Here is a 19,832-nt window from a genome sequence, read left to right as displayed (position 1 = left end):
TAACATGCATTTATTAAATGCCAACTAGACACAAAGCATGTATGAGGCACCGAGCTCATTAAACTGGTGAACAAAACAAACATTAACTCTGGCTGGTCTAGTGTGTGACAGACACTAGATGGATATATAAATACAAGTTGGGATAGGAGGTAGAAAGAAAAACAACAAAAGTGTTTTATAAGTGTTTAGAACAGTGTCTGGCACATAATAAAGAGTCAGACTATTAGCTATTCTTGTCATATAGTCATATAGTGTTACTATGGCTATGATTATGTACATGGATTAATGGATAAAAACTGACTCCATGACACTCAGGTGCAAGAAGTGCCACTGCCCAGTGAAGTAACTTGTCCAAGTTTACGAGGCCAGTAAATGGCACAGATCAGCTTAAACACACATAACCTGGCTCCAGAGCTACGCTTTCTAACTGTACTATTGGCCGGCCTTCTAATACACTCAGGGGCTTGTACTATATAGGCTATTTTGTAATAGAGCTTTAAATTTCACAACATATTAAAACATCTCCCCATGTCTATAAAAAATATTCTGCAACCTCATTTTAACATGTGCAGATGATTTAACTATATAGAGAGCATAGAGATTGGTTCCGGGCTTTTGATGTTATAAATAATGCTGTGATGAACATCTCTTTATCTTTTGTTTCACCCACCATGATGATTCTTTTTCTTTTTAAGGATTCATTCTTACAAGAGGGAACGTTGTTTAATATGCATGAATATTTTCAAGGATTTTGCCATGTGCTGCTAAGTTATTTTCCAGAAATGCTGCACCACTACACACTCTCACAAGATTTTCTACTGATGCTTCTCCCTGACCATAGACTCAGCCACGCGGCACCCTTGTGGCTGCTCTCAGGGCCATATCAACCACGCCTCTAAATGTCCTGCAGACTCTTCTCTATTTTATCCATGACCTTCGGTGGGAGGGGCCCCTGCATGGAGACCCCCTGTTGGACTAGGCAGATAGGGAGGCACTGATTGAGAAGCCAAGGAAAGGAAGGGGAGACGTAGGGGAAAAGGGCAGCCTTCCCCACGACCCGCTCCCACATAAAGAGATGCTGCCCAGTATCTGGTCTTTCAGGCTGGCAGTCTGGTATCGAAGATGAAGTACAAGGCTTCAGCGTCAGTAGCTGGGGTCAACTTCTGATCAGCTTTCTGTCTTCAGATAAGTTACTTTCTGAGTCTCAAATTCCTCAAATTATTATAGATCAATAATATGGGTAATAAATTGGGAAGGATATACTTCACTGATATTAAAATGCATATATTTTCACATTTTAATATCTCTGAAATGGGGATACGTCATACAATTGACCATTTTTAAAAGGCGGAAGATTTATACACTCTGAAGAGAAACCAGAGTATACAATTGACCATTTTTTAACTTATTTTATATTTGAGTATAGTTGATTAACAATGTTGTGTTAGTTTCAGGTGTTCAGCAAAGTGTTTCAGTTATACTATACATGTATCTATTCTTTTTCAAATTCTTTTCCCATTTAGGTTGTTATGTAACATTGAACAGAGTTCCCTGTACTATACAGTAGTACAACTGACCATTTTTAAAATTTCTTCGTTCCACAGTCTAACTGGCAGTGTTTTTCTCCCTAGTGGGTGCAGTAGACAGAATTCTAAAAAAGACCCCACCCCATGACCCTCGCCTTCGTGTAATCCCTCCCCTGGGGTGCGCCTGGAGCCCGTGAAGATGATGACATGTCCCTTTAGTGATTGAGTTATGCTCTACGGCAAAAGGGAGATTTCCAAGTGGACCTTATCCAATCACAGGAGTCCTGAGAGTTTTCTCAGCTGATGGGCAGAGGAAAAGTCAGAAAAATTTAAGGCAAATCAGAGACATAAAGAGACCGGAACCCCTGACTAAAGATGACGCAAAGAAATAGAGATTTGTATTTCTGCAGGAAGACAGCCAGGTCCGGTGTTCCAGCTCAGTGATCTCTTAGGACCCAGGTTTCTGCTAACATTTTGCTCCAGCATCCACTCCACTGCTCCTGTCACCTCTTATCCCTGGATCGTGGGAAAGGGCAAGGACAACGGAAACATTCTGGTGGGTTCACCTTTTCCTTTGGGAAGAAAGACCCTCCTCAGGGACTTCTACTGTCATCTAGCTGTTGATCTTTTCTCTCCCATGTTTACCATGAGTTGCAAGGGAATCTGAAAGGTAAGTTTCTTCTGAACACAAATTCATCCTTGTTAGTGATAAGCATGGATATTGTTAAAGAGTATAGGTTTGAATAGCCATTGCTGTGGTCAACCGCTACTGCATCCTGGGAAAGGGGCAACAGGGACCAGACCATTTTCATCTCTTTCAACCTATCATTGTTGTATTTCTTAAAAATGGCTGACCCTGAACATTTGTTCTAGAATCGCTGTGGCTAAACTTTCCTGAATTGGAATACTTAAGAGGTTTTCTCCAAAGAAGATATACAGACTGCCAACAAACACATGAAAGAATGCTCAACGTCATTAATCATTAGAGAAATGCAAATCAAAACTACAATGAGATATCACCTCACACTGGTCAGAATGGCCATCACCAAAAAATCTAGAAACAATAAATGCTGGAGAGGGTGTGGAGAAAAGGGACCACTCTTGCACTGCTGGTGGGAATGTGAATGGGTACAACCACTATGAAGAACAGTATGGAGGTTCCTTAAAAAACTACAAATAGAACTACCATATGACCCAGCAATCCCACTACTGGGCATATACCCTGAGAAAACCATAATTCAAGAAGAGTCATGTACCAAAATGTTCATTGCAGCTCTATTTACAATAGTCCAGAGATGGAGACAACATGAGTGCCCATCATCGGATGAATGGATAAAGAAGATGTGGCACATATATACAATGGAATATTACTCAGCCGTAAAAAGAAACGAAATTGAGCTATTTGTAATGAGGTGGATAGACCTAGAGTCTGTCATACAGAGTGAAGTAAGTCAGAAAGAGAAAGACAAATACCGTATGCTAACACATATATATCGAATTTAAGAAAAAAAATGTCATGAAGAGCCTAGGGGTAAGACAGGAATAAAGACACAGATCTACTAGAGAATGGACTTGAGGATATGAGGAGTGGGAAGGGCAAGCTGTGACAAAGCGAGAGAGAGGCATGGACATATATACACTACCAAACGTAAAGGTAGATAGCTAGTGGGAAGCAGCCGCATAGCACAGGGAGATCAGCTCGGTGCTTTGTGACCGCCTGGAGGGGTGGGATAGGGAGGGTGGGAGGGAGGGAGACGCAAGAGGGAAGAGATATGGGAACATATGTATATGTATAGCTGATTCACTTTGTTATAAAGCAGAAACTAACACACCATTGTAAAGCAATTATACCCCAATAAAGATGTAAAAAAAAAAAAAAGGGTTTCAGAATTTTTCACCTGTACTTGCTTTACTGGGAACTTACTTTATCGCTTTTTGGTGGCAAAAATAATGAGTTTATTCTCCTTTGCCTGTTTTCTTTCCATCTATACCCAAACAAAGTTCTCAGAAATAATCAAACACAAATAGCTCTTCAAACCTTCTAGTACCTCCATTGAAAGCCCTCAGGCAGCTCTTCCAAGAAAAAAACAAACACCGATATTCTCGCCTAGGTCACGGAGTCACCCAACACCCTGCAGGCCTTTGGAATTTCTGTTCAGTATTTGTAAGTTATTCAAATGACAGGAATGAATTTCTGAAGAAGAGAATATTTTACTGATATTTAAAAATAAACAAAGAATGTATTCCATCTGTCTGTAAGAGTTACTTTCAGTCACATATTTTTTTTTCCTCTTAGAAAGGCAGAATATGTCAAAAAAAAAAATAGCAACAAATTTTCCAAAGGACGTGGCCTATACTTAATTTTGTAAATCAAAGGAAATTGCTGAGCATTTCCAAATGGAGGCTGGGTTTCTTTTTCTCTCATTTATTTTTGGCACCTGTTGGAATATTGGCAAAAGCAATATTAGGGAATTTGGGTTTGGGTTTGTGCTTATTTAGTGCAAGGGATGCAGGTTGGACAAAGGGGTCAAGTGGATTCGATGACCTCAGAGCTGGGTTTGCAGCTGAGGTGCTGTGGCTACAGTCCAAGGTGGGAGCTTCCAAATGTATAATAAACGGGGGAAACAACCACCATATAAATTCCTGCAGATTAAATGAGAAGCCAGCATATGTGTGTGTGTGTGTGTGTGTACACACATCATACGTATTTACATCCAACATGTAAAGTATTGGATAATTTGGACTTCCAAGTAAACAGCCTATTAGTAGTCTGAGAAAATAGAAAGGATGCCATTCATGTACCAGAAACTTTAAGGAATTTCTTCCACAGATTTACACAGCTGGAATCGAGTTGAAAAGGAAGAAAGTGGTGTGTGAATTCCCAAAACTATGTGGGAGTTGTGTGTACTGTAAGATGGTAGTGGTGGTCCCCATACAACTCCTCAGAAATACACTGTACCCCAAGGAGTGACAGCAGCCCATGAGGTTGCAAGTAACAATCAGCATAAGAGCTGCCAGATAAAATAATGTAAGAATATCCCATGCAGTACTCGGGATGTACTTATACTAAAAGTGATTCATTGTTTATCTGAAATTCAAATTTAACTGGGTATCCTGTATTCTGATTTGCTAAGTCTAACAACCCTAGACCAGCATAATATACAAGTGGGGAGTAGAAAGTCACAAGCAGCCGTAAGCCAAGTATCACCAGATACAAACATTCAGGCCTATGAAAAGATACTTTAAATCATCAAAAGGGGATCAATCTCTGACGCCCTAAAGTACGGGAGGATTTGAGAGAATGTTTAAATCATATTTCAAACGATCCTATAAGGCACTGTATGTATTGAACTAGAAGCAGCTGGTACAAAGATCAAAACGTATGATCTCGTTTTGGATTACCAAACAGATAAAATAAATGCTTGCAATTTTTTAAACTTCCAAGTTAAGAAAAAAAAGGAAAACTCAGCTATATGCAAATATGAAAAAACTAGAAATATATCCGTCAGGGTTCCTTGTTGCAAGCAATAGAAATTGACAACTGGCTGATTTAAGTAGAAAAAAGGAATCTATTCAAAGGCTATTGAGAAGCACAGGGAATTCTTAGGAGGGTTCCTGGAATCAGGCTTAGAAGAGAGGCAGAACCAGGTGCTATGGACTAAATGCTGGGGGTCTCCCAAATTCATACGTTGAAACCCAATTCCCAAAGTGATGGTATTTGGAGGTGGGGCTTTGGGGAGATGATTAGGTCACGAGAGCGGAGTCCTTATGAATGGGATTAGTGCCCTTATAAAAAAGACCCCAGAGAGCTCCCTTCACCAAGACACAGGAAGAAGACAGCCATCTATGAACCAAGAAGTGGGCTCTAACCAGACATCAAATCTGCCAGCACCTTGATCTTGGACTCCCCAGCCTCCAGAACCATGAGAGATAAATGTGTGCTGTGTAGTATTCTGTTACAGCAGCCGGAGCTAAGACAAAGGGGGAGAAGTAGAAATGAGAACCAAAGCAAAATCATGCTACGCAGCCGGTCGGTCTCGGGACACGGAAAGACAAAAGCGGTGAAGGGTGGCAGAAATCCCAAAATGTGCCACTTTGGCATAAGAATTATTTTGAGCTAAAGGCGCTTTAAAAACACAGCAGGTGCAAGAAGGGCGCTCTGACTCCCAACCCCTCCTGAAAGCAGCAGATCAAACCCCAATATGGAAGACATCCTCCCTACACAGGAAAGTAACATTCTCATTACCAAGGGCAGGGAGTCGAGGCCAAGAAAAATCAGTACAAACAGACCTGGTTAAACTAACCCTTATCATCCTCATCACTTTTCCACCAGTAACTGCTCTAGCCCAAACCCCTTTGGTCACGGTTTCAATAATGTAATACTCTGTCCAATTTCACATACGAGTACCCAACTCTAACTGGTCCTTTGGGTCTTCGTTTCTGTAGGAGGGCTCCTGTGTCAAGTAAAACTTCTATTAAATAAATTTGTATGCTTTTCTCCTGTTAATCTGTCTTATGTCCCCTTAATTCTCAGGCCCAGGCAAAACCCATGTGGTGGCAGCAGCAGCATTGAGCTCCACCCGGTCCCCCTCCACTGCAGAGCGTGCCCCGCTCCTTGTCCCGTGTTCCTGGAAATGCTGGGCACTCCAGCAGGTAACAATGCCGCTGCTGCTACCTGCCACCACCAGGAATCCTCCGGGGTCTCCGCTCCTTCTCTTCATGGCTTGCAATTCAAAGCAGGCGAAGCTTCATCCCATCAGGCGAGGCAGCATCATGGCTCTGCAATCCAGCTGTACGAGTGAGCGGAAAAGCCAAAACTTGGCAAATGAAATCTTCAAAAATGTGAAGAGGGTTCAACAGTGGGCAGTTAAATTTTTTTCTTTTTTTAAAAAGGGCAATTTCCATCCAGGAATAAAAATACATTAAAGCATGAGCCCCATGAGTCTGTATCATCATCTATTTGGTGACATAAAGTTCTTCCTTAAATTTTCTGCATCTTCTAAATTGTCTACAAGGAACATGATTTTTCAAAGGATTCAAATGTCTCTCACAAACCTAACGATAATTATTTCCACCCATTTAGTGTTTCATATCCTTTGGGTGGTAATGAAACATTGTTTACAGTTTTATTTTTCATCAGGATATTAAAATATTTTTCCCGCTCATAAATTCATTCAAAAGTGTCAAGGCAAATTCCCTTAAGAAGAAGCCAGGCAGAGCAGAGCTCAACATATTACAAAATATTACAGGTTGCTTTTCGACAAGCTTCCTAGCAGGAAATGAATGATACCACTTCTTACAGTAATGGTACCTAGTACAGTAGGGGTACGGCTGGCAGGTAGAGGCACCGTCCATTACTGTCTCTCTAGCACTTGTGCCTTAGGAGAGCAAGGGCCATCAGGATAAAATGTGGCATGCAGCCCACGTAAATCAACCCAGGTGACACTCACATTTGTTTTGCAGGCGGTATGCTGCCCACATCAGCCCAGAACTCTCGTTATGGTCTTGTTTATACAGCCACAGATATTTTATTCAATGTGTGTGGCAACTTCTTAGAATGTCTTTTCAGAAGGAGGAAGCATTAGATGAAATAAAAAAAAGTCCAATTTGCATTTCATTGAGAAGGATATCTATTAGCAAGCAAAACAAAACCAGGTCCTTTGGCAAGAACCACACTTCTGTGAAGATCGGCACTGAGAAATCGGAGCATGTAATAACAGGCAGAGTGGGAGCTGGGGAGGCGTGAGAGAAAGTCACAGGCGAGGCAAGCTACCTTTATCTTGAGTTGTCGCCTTGGTCGTTCTGTACAACCTCATTGTAGCGTTCTGCCCTTGTCGAGTTCTTTTTCATTTGCGGACACTTGGAAGCAGCCCTAACCTTATTATATTCATAATTAGTTACCAGCCATGGATAATTTCATTTTTCAGTTCATCTGCCATTGCTGAGGAAGTTCCACAGCATTTGTATTTCTGTTGACTTGCCACATCTTGACAGTTGGCACGAACAAGCAATCCTGTGTGGCCACCACGGGGAGGGTTACTGCCAGGGTCTAGAGTTTAATCTCTTTGACATTCATTAGCCCACACACTGATTATCACGCCCTCTCTGACAGGGAGGTACCCACACGACGGCTGTGAGCACAGACTCTGGGGCCTACACCTGGCTTCACATCACGCCTCCGTGACTCACTAGCTAGGTGAACTTGAGCGAGTCACTTCCCTTCCCTGAGTTTGAGATACACACCTGCAAATGGGGATAGTAAGATAAACCTATCTCAAATGATTGTCACTAAGCTTATATGAGGTGACAGTTTTTAGGTGCTTAGTGTAAATATATATATACACACATATACGTCACTTACAAGTAATACATATATAGGTATATGTATACATAAGATAAATTTTTATACTTTACAGAGAATATTTGTCTGAAGTATAGTGGATTTATTTCTTCTTCACGAATCGGGTTCTAAAATGTTATCTAGTTATAATTACTTTTGAAAAATCCCTTGAGTTGTTGTTGGTTCTTTTTTTTTTTTGGAATAAAGGATGGTTTGAACTAGCTCATTTTTCCTCCATCAACAAGATCGTTGTTTCACTGACTGAGCACTAGATGTGGTCGCTGACTCGCAAATATTAGCCGCACACCCAGAGTGGAGAGATATTTGTACTGTACGGGACACGGAGACCCTCAGAATCAGACCAGGGAAAGCAGATTCGGGTCCCCCATGCCACACTCAGGCAGCCAGCACGTCCTAAAATTCTCTCTTTTTGCCTTCCGCCTCCCTCCCCCAGGTACAATGAATAAAGTACGGTTTACATCAATTACACTAGTGTGAAGAATAAAGACGTGTGACTGACCACAGCAGTGGTATCAGGCTGTGTGTTTATCTTGTTTTAGTTTGAGACTCTTGTTTCAGGAATGTCTCCTACACACGTGAGGTCCGCCCAGTGCTTCTCTAACATCAGCATGGACCCAGTCACTTGAAACGCCTGTTTAAAATGCAGATTCCAGGGCCACACTTCTTGAGAGATTCAGTATACCTGAGGCTGGCCCTGGGCCATGACACAGGTGAAAACACTGGCTCAGGGTCAAGTTCCTAGGGCATATTTGGGGTCTCACTGAGGCCCATTTCTCACATGGGGCAAATCCAAGGGAATAATGCCTTGCTGAAATTCAACAACAACTGCATTAAAACTGGAGAGGTTTCAGAGGAAACAAATGAATATAGCAAATATAGAAGGTTGAATTTTTTTCAGTTAATACATTTGTTAATGGTCCAGTAATAGCCCAAGCTCCAGGTCTTACTTCCTAGTATTTAACATACTGGCACTTGAAATTTTCTTAAAAAATCATTTCTGTTCTTCCAACTAGGAAAAAATCAAGAGCAAACATTGCATTTATTAATTCCAAACCAAGATTCCCAACATGAAAAGAATTCTCAAAAAGACAGCAGAACCAAATGCAATGAGGTATCCTGGATGGGAGCCTGGGACGGGGGGAGGGGGAGGGGGGGAATAGAGGAAAAGCTGGTAAAATGCAAATAGGTTGAGGCTCTTAGTTAATGGTAATGCATCAGTGTTGATTTCTGAGTTCTCACAAATGTGCCGTGGTCATGTGACATAATAACATTAGAAGAAACTGGATGAGGGTAGTCAGGAACTCTCTCTACTGTCTGTGCAAATTTTCTATAAATCTAAAATTACACCAAAATTAAAAGGCTGTTTTTTTTAACTGCAGTAGAACTTAATATTTATGAGCATGAGTTTTAAGTCAGATGGCTCTCAGTCTGGATCTTGGACCTCCATCACAGGCCAGCTCAGCCCTCACCGGCTGTGTGGCCCTGAGCAACTACCTCCAATCAGGGCCTCAAGTTCTTCATCTGCTAAATGGGGATAATACTAGTACCTGTCTCCTAATAAAACACATAAAGTGTTTAAAACTGTTCCTGGTACATAACAAGGAGTGTTGCCCACTATTACGCTCAGCAAGTTAGCCTCAGACTCTTCCTGCATAAAATGGGGACAACAGTAGCACCAACGCACCAACTTGCTGGGATGACTGAATGAAATGAAGCAAGTAAACCCTCAGCCCAGTGTCTGTACCTAAAGTGCTTGAAATAGATTTTGGCACAGATTAAGCACCCAATAAATGGTAGCTGTAATTATTACCATTAGTACTAATAAAAGCTGATGGGTGACCTGCCCCAGTTCCGGCTTCAAAGCGACAAGGATTTCAGATTTGAACTCATTAGCTCCTCCCTGGCCACTGCTCAGTATGCATATCTAAAAATGGAGAGACACAGACACTGTGGGGCCTTTTATATCCCCAGCCCTTCACTTTTCCCAGGAAGTAAAAAGCATCCTTGTTTCAGGGATCTGGTTGCAATTGACTGAAAACACAATCCAGACCGACCCAAAAATAAAGGGTGGCCATTGGCTTGGAGAACATCCAGGGAAGGCTGGCTCCTGGGGCTCAAAGGATGCCACTAGGATCCAGCTCTCTCCACTTCTGGGCTGTGCTTTCCTCCAGGTTGGCCTTATTCTCAAGCTTCACATGATGAAGAATACCTGCCTAAAGCTCTAAATACCAGGTCCTCAAGGGTCTAAGTCCACAAAGAAAGAGTCTCTTTTCCCTGAAGTGTGAACCAAAGTCCACAGCCTGATTCTCAAAGAACCAGCAAGGGTCGTGTCCACCCCAGACCAATCACAGTGCTTAGGGAGGTTGCAATTCACTGATGCACTTGAGTTTGACTCACCTGTCCATCCCAGGTACCAAAGGTGAAGTCAGCCTCACTCAAACCAAATGGACTGAGAATAGAGAGAGGTGTTGCCCCAAAGAAATTTCTGATACTGTTAACAGGGCAAAGGTAATGGATGCTGTGTGGCTACAAAACAGCATATGTTCACTATAATCATGTGGACTTTACAACTGATGATCACAGTTGGCTAAGCAGATGTAGAAACTTCAGGAAGAGAGAAGTCAGACGCCCTGTGCTACATCTTCTCCAACTGAGAACCCAATTGCCTTGGGAGTCAGCCCTGCACACACACAGACCTCTCCAGCCCTTTGATTCAACTCAGTATATATTTATCAAATACTTACTATATGCCAGGCACCATGGAAGTTCCCTGATTCTAAATTATTTATACTATATTAAAAGAAACAGTATATTCCATGGTGAACTCCTAAATTTTTAAATAGCTTTACTGAGGTGTCATTTTCATATCATAAAATTCACCTGTTTTAAGAATACCACTCAGTTTTTTTTTTAGTATATTTACAGAGTTGTGTGACCATTACCAGAATTCAGTTTTAGAACATTCCCAACACCCAAAAAGGTCTCTCATGCCCACTTAAGTGAGTCCTCATTCACACTCCTCATTCCAGGTACCATCTAGCAAATCTGCTTTCTGTCTTTATAGATTTGCCTTTCTGGACATTTCATATAGATGAAATCACATAATATGTGGTCTTTTGTGTCTAGTGTCTTTCACTTAGCAAGTGTTTTGAGGGTTCAACTTCAAAAATGTTGTAGCAGGTTTTAGTATTTTCTTCCTTTTTATTGCTGACTAGTATTCTATTGCAAAGCTGTACCGCATTTTGCTTATCCATCCCTCAATTATGGACATTGGTATTATTTACACTTTTTGAGTATTATGAAAAATCCTGCTATGAACATCTGAGTATAAGTTTTTCTGTGGACATATGTGTTCATTTCTCTTGGGTAAATACGTAGGAGTAGAATTTCTGGGTCATATCGGAAACATACCCAAATTTTACTAAATAAAAATTAAAACACTTATTGTGTGCCCTTTTTTTTTTCCACAAGTGGAAGTGTCCAAGACTCAATCAGTGCTCCTAAAAATTTAAATCAAGTCTCTACCCTAAGCAAATCATATTCTTAGTATTACACATATAACCCTAATAAAGGTTAGAACCTATATGGACCAGCCTTTCAATCAAGTTATGGAAAGAAAAAAAACACCCAAAGCACTGAATGGTAACCAAAAGTAACTACATATGTAGCCCATCTATTGATATGGCTCAAAGAAAATTTGTGGTGATCTAATTTATATCCTACAACACTATAAAATCTCCTTCTGTTTTCTTTCTGGTTTCCTTCCCCCCCATAAAACAAAAAAACAAAAAAAACCCAAAAACTCTGTCTTCATTTGACCCACATGGCATTTCTTGTCTGTCCCCCTCTTTCTTCTACTCTAGCCCTCTCATAGAGCTTCTCTGACTTACCCTTGTGCTGGAGACTGTCTGAAGAACCAGGGGCATATTTCTGTCTCTTCAATGCCAAAACCTGGTTCAGGAAAATAAACATCCAACCTATGATTCCATTGAAATGCCTGTGAAAGTTTGCCAAGCCAGTTTCTCTGACAGATTACGGGAATTCAGCTTTAGCCTCTTTGCCTATAACTCAATCATGGCATTGGACCCATCCAGATGGGCTAGGAACACTGTAGTAACAAACAATTTCCAAACCTCCGTGGCTTATAACAACTACGTGACACTTTGGGTGGGCAGGGAAACTCTGCTCATATCTGTCCCTCGAGACCCAGGTTGATGGTGTAGCCACCTCCATGACAAAGAGCTTTAGAGAGTTTTGCACTGGTAATTAAATATTTATCCCAAATATGACACATACCACTTCTGCCTGCAACTCATTGCCAAGAATCAGCCAATGGTCCCACTCAACTGCATGGGGTCCAGGAAGAATCCTACCACGTGCTCAGAAAATAGAATAAGACGTATTCAACAAACAGGACTAAAGACTACCATGGCTATCAGTTTCCCCAGAGCACCTGACATTTGCAAAAATGTGGGTGTTCACGAATAAGACATTTGTTTAAAAAAAAAAAAAAAGTTGAACTGCTTGTAGCCCATTGGCAGGTTCCAGGAAATTTGTGTATAACTCACATATTAATGTATTATATTTAAATTTAAAATATTTGGGGGAGGTGGCTGATTCCTCATTTAAAGAAGAATTTTGGTGAATTGTTCTTCCCCTTTCTCTTTGGAGAACAATTATTCTCTAAATGAATTCTCAAGCTCCAGGCTTCACTAACACGAGACACGTCCAGTCATTAACATAGTCAGTGGGTCACAATATTTAGTGAGCAACTGTTCTCTTTAAGCTACTCCTCCAAGCTCCAGGAATCCATGTTGCGCTCACGTAACTGGAGAGCTTTCCGCTGAGACTTCAATCACCAAGGATCCTGCTCTTTGGGGCCTCCACTCTGCTTCCTCTTGTGTCTGCTTTGTCCCATTGCTGCTGGGACAGATCACCGACAGCTCCCAGGGCTCAGCACTTACTGGTTCACACATAGCAGGAGAGAATGTGTTACTCCTAGTAGCCCTTCTAGAAAAAGAGGAAGCATCTCTCCCAGAGTCCCCAAGAGTCATCACCTCCCACACCTCCACCTGAATTAGGGAACATCAATGCCTGAGCCAGCCACAGAGATCACGGGGGTACACCCGCACCCCGACACTGAGGGGGAGGTCAGTCCCCCCCAAACCGCAGGACCAAAGGTAGAGAAGGAATGGATTCCCAGAGAAAAAGATGGGCGCTGTTTGGAAAAGAGATGGAGGAATGCTGTCAGGCAAGGCAATCAATACATGTCCACAAACTGGTGTCATTCGAGAAGCCTAACTCTCTACGGTGATACTAAACAAGGATAACATTGTGTGAGCACTGATCTTAGAACACAAAGCTCTTCAATTATGCCAAACAAGATGCCAATACCTACTGAGAAAAAAAAATAAAAGATGATTATGGAAGATTATTGTTCTTAGACTTCAGGGTGTAAGAACATCACTGTGGCATGAATTCTTAATCCTTCTCTTTTGAATTATGCCAAATACTAGTTAAAATCATTTCACCCAGATTATCATTTCACTGTGACATCATGCTATGACACACGCCACATCCAATGATGCAACCTCCTTGCTTTCAAAAACAATCATCAGGGCTTAGAGTCAAGACCCGTCAGACATGGAAAATATTACTTCAGTAGTCTTCAGAGCACTGTACATGAAATGCTTCAAACCGTGGTCATTAGACTCCAATTTATATTTCTGTTTTTACATTTCTGCCTGTGTAACTAATTCAGTCTAATCCATCTCTTTCGGATGATTGGGAAACCTTCAAAAGATAAATACTGACTGTTGTGAAATGTAGCCAGAGGAGAAAGCAATTCAAATTAATCTTCCTAAATATCTCTGTTAGGGAGCAATGATTTATTTCGCTCACTTAGAAAGGATTTTTTCCACACCTCTCTAAACTGCTACTTGATACTGTGGCTAGCCCTAGTTGACAAGAATTGTCTTAAGAAATGAAAACAGCCAGCACCAATGCTAATGGCTGTTTTCCGTGTAATCTTGGGTGTACCCAGCCCACTTGGAAAGCATTTTTTTTACCTGCATCACACCTGAAGATATGATATTAAGAGATCTTGAATTAGTTATCTGTTGCCTGAGCAATGCTCCAAGCTAGATAAATAGAAGAGCCCTTAATTTATCCATGTATTTTAGGTGGGAGGAAAGGCAAGGTATACTTTATGATAAGCTGGAAGGCTTGGAACTTGGAATGAACCCAACCACTCACATATTAACTGATATCACGGAAGTAAATAACATCCGTTTCTTCCTATTCAAAACATGGTTGAGACATCTACTCTCATAACAGCTGGCTCAGACAAGGGCGAAAATAAATTGCACTCGATTGATAATCTCTCCACCCAGAAAAGAAACAAATTGAACAGACAGAGCACCGAAGTCAGGGAGTTTTTCTGTGTTTTAAAATTCCCCCAGGCGCCGTGCAGACAGTGAGCCCCGGTTAATTACCCTTGGGTCTCTGACACCCAAGTTCCCCTCGCTGCTCCAACTCCAGGCCAGGAGTCTGGATTTCAGGCTCATCGGCTCCAGCAGACGTCCGCATAAGTAATTTTGGCCAGTGAGTCGTGTGGGTGAATTCATAAAATGGATTTGCATGAACTTCGGGAGAAAATATGAGCACACACATTGATAAGTGATGAGTGGGAGTTTAGCAGATGTTTCAGAGCCATCTAAGGCAGAAAAACACCAGGGCATGCAAGTCCAGGGACTGCGGGTTCCTATCCTGGAGCAATCCCTGATTCTGAGGGTCTGAGCCCTTTTAACTCTCTAAATCGACCCTTCTCTGTGGTCAGATGGAGGAACGATAATCTGGAAAAAAAATCACTGCAGAGGAATATTGCTCTGTTGGTCCAGCATCTCTCCTTTCTTAAGGAAAGTGTCCGCGCCCCACTTCTCCATCCCAGAGAAATTCTTCCCTTCCAACACCCAAGTTCTCGTAGGGCCACTCATCCTAAAACCACACCTCTGGCCACAGCGATGGCACGTGCCCAAGACGAGCCAATCAGAGGCTTTCAAAGTAGAGAGAGAGGAAGGGGGACAGTGTCTAAAGAACGTCTCAGGTGCGTCCACTCTCCTGCGGGACACAAGGCGGGAAGCAGCTCAGTTCACCAAGCATCAGTTCACTGAGGGCCCATTTGCCAGAAATCAATGTTTCCTTTTCCACATGAATCCATTTGCCAAAATTGTGTTTCTTGGAACTCTTTATAAGGTTTACTAGCATCTAGTTAGTACTGGATGGTAGACGTTCAGAACATCTGAAGATTCTACCAAGTTTCAGTTGAAAGTTGTTTCTTTGTCCAGACAGCGGTTTAGGAACATTGGTCTTTCTTCCCGCAGCTGGCCCTCACCTGAGCGCACACCACCAGCCTCAGCCCCATGAACTGCCACAAAACCAACCCCCAAATGGGGGCGATAATCAACACAGACCCATCATGACGTACATTCTACATCTTTTTCTAAATCAGTTACTAACAGAAGCCCAAGCCTCCCCAGACATCTTCATTTCATCCCCAGAAAGTCAGGACATCCCCTAATCTGGTCTACAACTTCCAGACCCTCACAGGGGCCTCTGGAATTCACGATCTGTCATCAGAAAAAAAAAACAAAAACTCTTGTCCCGTTGCCTCTTCTCTGAATGTTCTAACTAAAGCCAGACTGTAAGTACACATGACCTTCCTGTGCACACCCCATGCCCACCAGGCTTGTGAGTAAGGTGGGGGTCCTTCTGGCTCTTCAAGCCCTTCAAAACCATTTCTCCACCTTCCTCTTTGAAGTACAGACCATCCAATGATGCCACCTAACATCAGCCCTTGCTGTCATCTCCTCGAAACACACGGCTCCCCATCAATCAGCAGAGATGTGGCCTCTATGTATTTTCATGTCTCCCATCAATTCCCTTGATACCTTCGACAACCTCATAGGCATTCTATCTAACCCACCTGCCTCTCTGTCCACTGACCCGAGTGCACACAAAACACAGCATTTTCCTCTAGCCCACCTCAGCCATGCACTGTATGACACTTTTAACTACATCATCAACAACTGTACCACCTCAAAAAAAAAAAGTCTTAATTCCATGGGTCCCATTTTTGGACCAACACCACCAATTTTCCAGTTCAGTTTCTCTCTAGTATCCCCGCTACAACAATTCTCCAACCCCACTGGGACCTGATCCATCCAGCCCTACTGGGACATTATCCATCCCCCCTGCCATGTTTTTATCATCCACCTTCATGTCCCCACTTCCCTCTTTCTCTACCTTGGCTTCAATTGCCCCTCCCTCTGGCTCTGACCACTTGCTTCTGCTCTCTTGTACTTGCTGGGCAAAGCCACAACATAGGTTAGGACCCACTCTGCACATGGACCTGACCATTTGAGCACGGCTACCTCTTTGGGCTCCTGCCTCTCTCTCGTCACTCTCTGCACTCTCTGCATTCTCCATCCCCAGTCTTCTGAGAGTAACTCAAGTATCCCAAGCTTGTCTCAAATAATCTTTACTCTTTCTATTCCCTCTGCCTGGAGCATTCCAGCATTCTCAGGGTCTTCCCCCTTTAGCCGGGTCACCTTCTCATTCTTCACGTCTCTGCTTTAAACATCCCCCCCACTTTTTCTTCTTAACCTTACTGAGATGAAATTCACATAACATAAAATTAATCACTTTAAAGTGAATAGTTCAGTGACATTTAGTAAAGTACACGCACAGTACTGTGCAATCCCCACATCTGCCTCACTCCAAAACATTTTCGTCACCTTAAAAGGCAATCTGTGCCCATTCAGCAGTTACTCACGCCTCCCCACCCCCAACCCCTGGCAAACCACCGATCTGTTCCCCGTCTCTGTGAGTTTGCCTTTTCTGGAACACCTTCTCTTTTTTTTTCTTTCTTTTTTTTTGCGGTACGCGGGCCTCTCACTGTCGTGGCCTCTCCCGTTGCGGAGCACAGGCTCCGGACGCGCAGGCTCAGCGGCCATGGCTCAGGGGCCCAGCCACTCCGTGGCATGTAGGATCTTCCCGGACTGGGGCACGAACCTGCGTCCCCTGCATCAGCAGGTGGACTCTCAACCACTGCGCCAACAGGGAAGCCCCACCTTCCTTTTTGACAGCCTTTCTCTAAAGATCCTCAGAGAACACCCTCATTCTGCCCCAGTCTCTGACACTCACTGTTTTTTCTTAATGGAATATAGCATTTGTCTGTCTTCCTCTCCAGGATGTGGGCTCCAGGAAGCAAACATCTTGTTTTGTTTGCTGCTCTGCTCCTGTAACAGTGATTGGCACATAGTAGGCTCTCAATAAATATTTGTCAAGTGAATGAAGACAATCCTATGAGGTCATCTAGTATTAGCCTTCTTTAGGTAGCAAATGACAAAATTAAATTTGTACTAATTCAGGACAAAAATAAGTAAATAAAAGAGGTAGGTATCAATCAGCTCATTTACCAAATGCGAGAGTGTCGTGAGAACAGGTCAACTGGCAGAATGTAAGACAGAAACACCCCTGGGAGCCCATCAGTCTGTCTGTCTGTCTGTCTCCCTCTCATCATTTCATAATCTCAGATAATTTGGGTTTTTTTTTATTATTATTATTATTTTTTGACCACGCCGAGCTGCATGTGTGATCTTAGTTCCCCAACTGTTACCGACCAGGGTTCTTGGCCTTCCCCAATCAATAGAAATTGACTAGAGGCCAGACAAGAAAATCAGTCAAGGCTTTATGGGGGCCCCCCGGGGGCAGCAGGGGGGAGTGAGAACAAGTAACAGATTCCCTTGCTCGCTAGCTGCTCCCCGGAGGGGAGGGGGGCGAGCTTGTTCCTTACATGGAGTGAGGGTAGGGGTATGTCCAGGGCTCAGGCAGAGGGGCGGCTTAGGTGGTTTGCCCACCCCTTAGGTGGTGGTGTGTGCAGGGGGCATGCGCAGTACCCTCCTTTTGCTCCAGGCTCTTCAAAAGTGGCAGTTGGGTTTTTTGGTCTCTGTATCTTTTGTCCAGAATTTGCCCTAACTGAGCATGCATGCAGCTATCTTTAGTCCCATGTAGTTTCCTTGTATTTTGCTGCCCTAGGAGAGGTGTGTCCAAGTGCAAGCATTGCAGCACGGCAGCAAAGGGTCCCAGGTCCCAGCCTATCTCACAACCAGGGATGGAACCCATGCCCCCTGCATTGGAAGGACGGCATCTTAACCACTGGACCACCAGGGAAGTCCCTCAGATAAGTTTCTTCACATGGATGTTGTCCAGATGAACCAAGTAAACATTACAAGTTTACCATTCATTCTCCATCCATCCATCCATCCCCATCCATCCATCCTTCCATCTCTCTATCTATTCACCAATTTTCTGAGCCCCACTTCTATGTTTCAGCACTTTTATAAGTGCTGTATAAGAAGCAATGACCAAGACAATCAGATAAGATGCTTTTTTCCTACCAGTAACATAAAATATAACAAACAGGTGGGTGGCTATGTGGGAGAAGAGTGTTCTGAAGAAATGATGAAAACAAAGGACCCGAGGAAGAGCCGTGTGGAGTGTGTTTAAGGAACAGCAAGAAGACAAGTGTGACTAAATTAGCATCAGTACGAGGGAGGCTGGTAGAGCATGTGGTCAGAGAAACGGCACAGGGTAAGGTCACTCAGGGCCCTGTTGGCCACTGCCAGTATATTATATTTTATTTTGTCTGAAATAAGAAGCCAGTGGAGGATTTTAAGCAGAGTAATGACATTACCTGATTTATGTTTCAAAAGCTTCACTCCAGCTACTATGATGAGAATTAGACCCTGGGTGGCCAAAATAGAAGCAGGAAGACCTGTTAAGTGATGGTGATGGTGACAGTCCAGCAGAGAGATGATGTTGGCAGGATGGGGGCAGTACGTGCAGCGTGTAGTGGGACTTTGAACTGCTTCTGAATGTAGAGCCAATGGGATTGGCTGATGGACTGTGTCTGTGAGGAATGGGGAGGGGGGCGCTGAAACAAAGAACACACTCAAGGTTTGGGCCTGAGCCATGGAAAGGGAGAAGCTGCCATTGACTGAGAAGGGGATGTCTGGGGAAGGGTTTGGTGAGGAATCAGAGTTCAGATTTGGCCGTGTTAAGTCTGAGATGCCTAATGGTGTCTAGAAGGCAACTGGGCATATAGATCTGGAACTCTGGGGACAAATTAGAGCTTGGGACAAAAAAATACCTTTTCAAAGAAATTAAAACAATACATATATGGAAATTTTGTAAATAGAGGTCATAGCCTCCCACTTTTCAGGTCAACTTTGCATGGCTGCCCATCTGAGAGGGAATTCTGAGCCCTCACAGTGGCCTCCAGAGCCCAGTTCCTCTCTGACCTCATCTCCTCCCAGGCACACCCACCATCTTCCCAGGCACGTGGGCCTCCAGTACGTGTCTCAGCCTGGCCGGCCGTGGTCCTGCCTTTATACTTGTTCCTCCCTCTGCCTGGCACGCTCTCTCCCCAGATAGCCTCTTGCCTCATCTCACCAACAAATTTAAGTCTTGGCGTACGTGCCACCTTCTCAGTGAGGCCCACACAGATCACTCCACCCAAGTCTGCAGCCTCCCCACGCCAAAGCACTTACTACACCTTTCTCGCTGGCCTCTTTCATTTCTTTATCTGTTGTCTATCTCTTCCCTTATAAATTTCTTAGCTCCATGAGCCTAGGGACCTGGCTGGTTGTTCCACTACTGTGTTGCCAATGCCCAGGATAGGAAACACTAGACAAACATGTGTTCCATATAATGAATGAATGAAAGAAAGCACGGCTCTCTGAGTATGACCTGGTTTGCCAAGTACTTCACTTCCCTGAAATTTTGGCTTCCTTCTGCTAAATAAGACATTGGACTAAGTGTTTCCTATGGTCCCTTCCAACTCAGACTTCGAAACTTAAGATTCCAAAGAGCAATGGGGAAAA

Source organism: Delphinus delphis, chromosome 15, assembly GCF_949987515.2.
Source record: "Delphinus delphis chromosome 15, mDelDel1.2, whole genome shotgun sequence".
Classification (NCBI taxonomy): domain Eukaryota; kingdom Metazoa; phylum Chordata; class Mammalia; order Artiodactyla; family Delphinidae; genus Delphinus; species Delphinus delphis.
The sequence above is the reverse complement of the archived record's forward strand: the minus strand, read 5'-3'. Positions refer to the sequence as shown.